Below are 7,874 nucleotides of genomic sequence, written 5' to 3'. Positions count from 1 at the left end.
ACTGTGACTCTAAGACAACCAGGTGTGTCCAACCTGTGATCCAAGCACTGAAGTTATAGGCATGAGCCACAAATTCTGGCATACACATTACCTGCAAGCACACTACTCCATTTCAGGTGATGTTTGCCTGATTACTCTTTCCATCTTATCTGCAACATGTGTTTAACGTGTATTATTTCTGAACAGCATTTATCTAGGTATTTTAATATTATAAACACCTTTGTGCTTTAAGTGGGCTGTTTTTGTTTTTACTTGTACCTAACATCTTAAATTAGAATTTTTCTATCTACCATAGTTTTTCTTTTCCTCTTAATTCCTTTCCTACTTTCTATTACATTTTCTTTATCCACCATTTTACTATTACTTATATCTTATTTCTGTTGCCTCATAACTTTTCATCTTCCCTGGCAAAATTCAAAATTATCAACCTCCACTAAAACATACTTTACTATCTTAATGTCAACCAAAACCTCACCTTATTTTCCTTACAATTTTACTCCTCTTCCTTTCTTACATTTTTTTAGCAGAGACCATTGTGACTGTCTGAATTTGTCCAGTATCAAGATCATTATTTTCCATCTAAACTCATTCTCTTAAAACCTTTTTACATTTTTATTTTTCACACGTGTAGAAGTATACACGCATGTATGCAAGACGTAAGGTATAAGATTCACTGAAACTGAAGGAGATTCCAGGTAATTGTGGGCTGCAAGATGGGGGTGCTGGTAACCAACTCTGGTTCTCTGTGCCAAGACAGTAGCCATAGCTCCAGGGCCCCTCCTAAAATTGTTTTCTATGTGTTATTTTATAATCTGTAATTTCATAGATTGCTCAGAATTATTCTTAAGCATCATGTTTGAACTAATGCTTGACTTAAAATTTCAACTCACTGAGGCTTGGTGAACACCTTTAATCCCTGAGACAGGTGCTTCTGTCAGTTCCTGGCCACCTAGAAATAGTGAGACCCTGTCTCAAAAATAAGAACAATTTAACTTTTTCTAGAATTTTTTAAGACAAGAGTTCCCTACATAGTTCATGCTGGTTTAAAAGTAGAGATCTTGCCAGCCCCCCTGAGCACTGGTGACAAGTGTGTACACCATAGTCACCAAATTTCAGTTTCTTCTCTACCCTAAGTTGAGTTTCATAAGACAGACTGTAACTACATCTAAAATTCTGCTAAGTTTGCTATTTCACTTTCCACTTTTGGAAACTGTATCTGGAAGAAGGGAAGGGTGAGACAGCTTATCAGGTAAACACACCTGACATAAGCTTGATAACCTGTGTCCAGTCTCTGGTACCTACCTGGTGAAAGACAGCGCCTCAGGTTGTCCTGACTTTCACAGGTACACCATGGCACATATGCCCACATGCTAATGCAATTTTTTTAAATTATATTTTGACACTATTTTCAAATTTATGTGGCCTTTCCACTAATATATTGATTGATCTTGTTGATTCACTTTTTTTAGGTTTTTAATCTTCAACCTAAGAACATTTTATCTAATCCTGTTTGACATTTGACTCCTTTTGACGGCTGTTTCTAGTTCAATATTTACCATGAACTCACCTTGTGAAAGGTTTAGATTCTCTCAGATCTTTGTGATCTATGTTGTGAGAATTTTTCAGTAAGTTTTTCATTGATCTTCAACAAGGAACCCTAAGATGTTAATTAGCCCAGATTTAAAATTTTTATTATACTACTTTGAGGTTTCCTAAAGACTAAATGAATACTAAAGCAAAAGGGTTCCAGGTTACAAATTCTAAAAGTCTACTCAGTGTCTAAGCTTCCTGGTTACTGTATACACTAGCATTTTTTCCCATTTGTTTATCCCTTCACTAAAAGACATTCCTTCAAATCTATAATCCATCTGTAAAACCAAGATTTCTAAGGATTTCAGTTTTCACTGTGGCTAACAGTTCAAGTATTCATCACCTGTCCTTAGATAATAAATCAACTATGCAAGACCTATACTTTCTTTTTTTTTAAATATTTATTCTTTTAAAGATTTATTTACTTATTTATATGAGTACCCTGTAGCTGTCTTCAGACACACCCAAAGAAAGCACCGGATCCCATTACAGATGATTGTGAGCCACCATGTAGTTGCTGGGAATTGAAATCAGGACCTCTGGAAGAGCAGTAGGTGCTCTTAACTGCTGAGCCATCTCTCCAGCCCAAGACCTATACTTTCTATAGGCTAATTGCCAAAATAGCTCTGTGCATACCACACTAGCTTCTATATTTTTACCATGGGTCTTAGCCTTCCCTAATTTTTTACTTTTTTGGAGGTATGTATAGAAATTTTGATATGTTCTAATTGCCAAAATGAAAACCAGCTTGATTTATTTTACATATAACTAACATTTTACTTGTGATTTTAATTTAAAAGCTCTGGTAATTTACTTCTGCAAATAACACTTGAAAGTCAGACTGACAATTTTGACTTATTACCTAAGTGCTATGTATATATCTCTTTTTCCCCTGATGCAGGGGATTAAACTTTAAGTTTTGTGCTCCAAATGCTTGTATTTCAATAGGTTTCTAAGTCAGCCAGAGTAAACACCTAGATAATTAAAATTTCTAAGTGTAGTCTGGAATGTTTAAAGGATGTAGTTTATTAATGATACTAGCTGCTTACAGGGGGGATTTATTCTGTTAAGTTTATTAAACACACATTAAACAGGTCATTTATACAAAAGTCAAAGTATTTCATACACATCACAAAACATGTTAAGTTGTATATAACAGTAAGAAAAAAATTCTAACTTAAGCCTCTAAACTTAAATCTTTCATTGAAATTACACAATCCTATAAAAATGTCATTGTCTTATATGAATAATTACAATAAAAAAACCCAACCGTTTGGACAAGTACAGCAAGCTTGTAACTCCACTCAGGAAGCTATTAAGGATGATGAATTCAAAGCCAGCCTAGGACACACTGAAGACCCTGTCCAAACAATCCCAGTTTTTACTGAGCACTGTGTACACTGAATCTTGGTAATTTCTACATAAGGATAGAATTTTAATTTTTTTAAGTCATGATTAACCTACATATACCTTTCCTAAGGAAGCATTTGTACATTCTTTTCTGGACCTTTACCTAGAAAAAAATATGCCAACTTTTCCTTTGGAATAAATAATCACTTGTTTGAACAAGAATTAAACAGAATTGAAAAAGAGCTAACTTCACTGCAGCTTAGCCTTTTCTAAGTCTTAATGTACCCTACCCAAAAAAGTCGAGATTTCTAGCTCCTTAGTATCAATGATAATCTAAGGGAAGATCATAATCCTCTGCCCTGTCTTTCTTGCTCATTTGGAATCTTCTCCAATTGCTGCTGCTTTGATCACACACACCCTTCCTGGTGGACTGGAGAAACCTTAAAAAAAAAGTCTTGCCAATTAATAAAAGTGCAAATCTTCCAGGCATAATGGTGCACACCTTTAGTCCCAGCACTTAGGTGGCAGGGGTTAGGTGGATCTGTAAATTTGAGGCCAGCCTGGACTCTATGTCGAGTTCCAGTCAACCCAAGGGATACCTAATCGGATCCTTTCTCCTATAAATAAGTGAAAAACTACCAAAGGGATTATGTCATCTCAGCCACATGGCTTTAGGCGATGGTTTTTTGTTTTTGTTTTTTTTTGTTTTGTTTTGTTTTTTGTTTTGTTTTTCCCTCAGAAGTACAAACTCTCATTCTGGGTCTGTCTTCGCCACCTGTAAATGTAGCCCAAATAAAGGACCTTGTGTGATCAACTGAAACTGTTAGAATTAAGAGGACTTTTAAGTTCTGGTTTAACAGGATCTGGGCTGTCTGTCTTGGAGGGGAAAAGCCTCACTTCTACACGTCAGTGGCCTCTAAATATTACTTTGAGGAAGACGCTGTTCTTCGTCTCTAAGTCGTAAGGGAAATGCCACGAAGACCTAAAAGTGCTGTCAGTAACTGTCAAGGCTTATTTTTAAGTTCAGGAGATTAACAAGTGGAGAAGGGAGTACAAAGGTGAAGCCGAATAAACATACGCCCCCCCAACCCCAATGGTTACAGCAGAGGGAATGACCGTAAGCGCGACTTCGTGTAAAGCAACGTGCTTCGAAAAAGGGCTCCCAGAGCGTAAGACCCCCACCTGATGAATGGGTGAGTCAGGAAGGCCCAGCTCCACTTCTCGGATGGGGAAACAGAGGAACGAGGCGGCGAGACGACCAGCCGGAGGCCTCGCTGAGAGATCTGAGGCGGAGCGGAGGACCCGAAGCCCCAGTCCTCTGGCAGATGCTCAGATCTCGGTTCCCCCCGCCCTTACGATGCCGTAGACGGGCCTCCGCCCCCCAACTCACACGCACCCTCCCCGGGGAGTAGCTCGTCTCCCCAGGTTCCAAGGGCAGGATCAAAAGAGCTCCCGAGGCGCTCCCGCCGTGATTTGTAGCCAGGGAGCGTTGAGAGCGTGCGTGCCTCCAGTCCAACATGGCGGCGACGCGCCCCCCCCCCACCCGAGCCTCCCTCAGGCCGGAGACTTTCCCTCGCGGCCCTCCGGTGGGCGGGAAGACGGCCCGAACCCGCTGGACCCCTTCTCGCCGCTGCCGCTGCTCGCTGACGGAGTCACCTACCCGACATGACTAACAGCCGCGGCGCGGAGCCCCCCCACGGCCCGCGGAGAACAAGGAAAACGAAAAGCCAAGCGGCGCGGCTGCTGGAGCTGCTCTGAGGGCGGCGCGGCGGGCTGAGGCCGACTGCGGGACCTCGGCAGCCAATCAGCGCGTGGTGGGCGATACCATCGCGCCGAAGCCGGAGGGGAGGTCCCATGCCCCTCCAGTCCGCCGAGCCTTAGTGTGCTCCCGGATCTCCCCTCCGCGACCGTACCATTATTGAGAGGGAATTGCGAGAGGAAAGTACCAATGCCCTCGTGGGGCTAGGGGAGGAAACCGGACCAGGTCGCTCCGCCCCATTTACAACCCAAGTTCTAGTTTTATTGGGTCTGGGTAGGACTTGAAGCTATGAAGCTAAAGAGGAGGCGCCTCCTTTATAAATAAGAATTTATTGCCTGGGAAAGTCGTTTCTTTCTCTAAAATCGGGAATGGTGTGGCCGGCCTCGCTCAGGCTCTTGCTGCAGAACTTGAACCACTTGGGGGCGTTCCGAGTCTGGGCAGCGAGCAGAACGAAAGTCGTGATGAGCTCCATACCTGATCACCTCCGAGCTTGTTATAACCGCCTTGACCAGTAAAAATCAAGGTGAGATCAGAACAAAAATGTGACTTCAGTCTAATTCACGCGCTTAACTGGCTCCAGGAATAAGGAGACGCAGAAATCAATCCATAATAACAGCTAACTCTTAAATTGTCAGCATCTTACATCATCTTATTTAATTCGCACAACAAACTGATGAAATAATTCCTCCTGGTTGCGGATACAGCTGAAGAGCCTGAGGCTAATAAAGGGCAAAGGTGGAATTTTGAAGCCTGGTAACTGGATCCCAATGCTGACAGGTTTTATCATAAAGCTGTACAGTAAGCTCAGTTGGGAAAAGGGCTTGGAAAACTCGAGAATCAGCAAAGATGGTTCCCCCGAGTGAGTGACATCTGAACCAAGGCCTGGATGATGAGTTAATCAAGTTGAAGTGGGCAAAAGATCTGTCCAGACTAGTTGTAAAACAAGTAATTTGATATGTTTGGAGTGTAGCCTCCAGGGAAGAAAGGTAGAACATGCCAGAAAAGTAGGAGGCTGCATAGCTGAGGCCTCGTAGTTTGAACTTTGTCCTGAAGGTAGTAGATCCACCCACTAGAGAACTTCAGAAGGGGGAGGAGATTAGATATGTATTTTTCCAGCTGCAGAATGAAGAACGGGCTAGAGATTCGAGGTGCCTAAAAGTGGGGGAGAGGAGTGCGACTGAGAATTTTGCTCGGTGATCCAAGCCTGTCCTGACATGCTTGAGTCCCTGGGTTCAATTTCCAGCACTGATAATTGTAATGATCCCTGTACTTAGGAAGCAGAATGGGGACCAAACTGCTTTACATAGTGAGCTCCAGGACACACAGGACTGCAAAGAACCTTTTTTATTTTGTCCCAAAACAAAATAAAAAATGTTAAGCAGGGACATCACTTGAGCGGCTGTCGCAATAATGCTAATGAGAGAGGTCAACGTGCACTGGATTCATAAAATAGCTGTGGAGGTAAGTGCAGAAATCTCAGACACTTAGGAGACAATAAAGCCTGTGCAAGGAATGGACAGATAGAGGTGTTGTGCACTGCGATAGTGACCAAGAGGAAAATATTGGAATGAAGCAAAGAAGGGGGTAAGTTCAGAATTGATACTTTCAGGTCAGAAAAGGGGATGAAGTCATTTCTCCTCGTTGCACCCTCAACTGTATAAATAGAGGATTCTAGAAACCTTTAGACAGGTCCAAATGGCAAGGCTAAAGAAATCAAAGTTCTTTCATTACTATGAGCCATAGAACTTGAACATCTATATCAAGGAAAGCAACCCAGAGAAGAGCTTATGTAATAGTAGTAGGAAGTCCCTGAAACTGAGCAGATTTCACCAGTCCTTTCTTCCCTAAGAGTATATGAGCAATAAAGAATCCTGAGAGTTGATCTCAGACAAGCCCAACAACCTGGAAAATGCTCTAACTGAGGAAAAGACACACTCTAGCCTGTCGACCTGCTTACAGGCTGTGCAGTGTATGCCAAGTTTCCAACTTTCGTGAGCTGCCACACATGTTAGAGTAGGCTTTGGTGATGCAGCTGTCTTTGAGTCATTCCTGCTCCTATTAGTCATAACCCCACCTCAATATTCCTGTAAGTAATCCCAATAGAACTCATTGGTTCACCAAGTTTGACTTTAGTGTATCCATGCATTGGTCTACACTTACTTTCTAGGGTGAGTAGATGTTGCAGTAAATATAAAAATAGCTTATCTTTTTATTGGCCCCACAGTCTCACTCTGAGGGCTCGCTTCTAGTACAGAGCCACCCCCACCATCTCTTTGTCTGAGCAACTCCCTTCCCTTGGCTGGCAATTGTACTCCACCTGTTACTGCCTCCATCCCAGGGTGTTTCTTTACCCCAAAACTCAATATAAACACAACTCTATTTCCCGATAGCTTTTCATACCAGTTTATATATCAAACTCTCAATCCACAAACCCTCTACACAATAAGATTACATCAAATAGACAAAGATACAAACTGCCCTTCCATATGAGATATTAGACCCATAAAATCCTTAAAATGTTCATAACTACTTAACGCCAATTAAATCCCACCTGAATCTTATTCATCCTTCCGGAGGTCCATTTTGGAAGTTTCTCCTTCGTCCTCTGACCTCTTTCTAATCCTGAGTACGTGACTAGGCAGCCCTTCTTGGGGAAGTAGAATTAGCATTAAAATACAAACAGCTTCAGGACAATCTACAAGTAGATGTGTTTGTTGTGTCTTCCCAGGAAAGTCTGTCATACAATACCTCTACATATACATATGTACCTACATATACTTATACACATACCAAACATGTGCACACAAACAAAAATCCCAGAGGTTGTCATCGGAAACTTGATAGGAAATCAGATGAGAGAAGAAACGTAAGAAGAAGAAATTATTCCTCAGGGAGTTAGAAGGGCTTCAGGTTCCACTGGTGACTTGGACTTTAGTACTTGCCTCTTGAAGATGGTCAGTGTTCAGAGCCCTGATCCCTGGCTCCATAAACCACCCCTCCCTTTGTCCTTCTGGTTCATGTCTGGTATAGTCCTGTTACCACAGACAACTAGATTTATATAGAATGAAAGGAGAAGCTGTCAGAGGGAGCTATTTGAGCAGAGGTGTGACCTGTTCACCAGGATTTCTCTGGCTGCTGTTCTGAAAACACAGTGGACTACAGGACCCATGGGAGA

This window comes from Micromys minutus (genome assembly GCF_963924665.1).
Source record: "Micromys minutus genome assembly, chromosome: 10".
Classification (NCBI taxonomy): domain Eukaryota; kingdom Metazoa; phylum Chordata; class Mammalia; order Rodentia; family Muridae; genus Micromys; species Micromys minutus.
The sequence above is the reverse complement of the archived record's forward strand: the minus strand, read 5'-3'. Positions refer to the sequence as shown.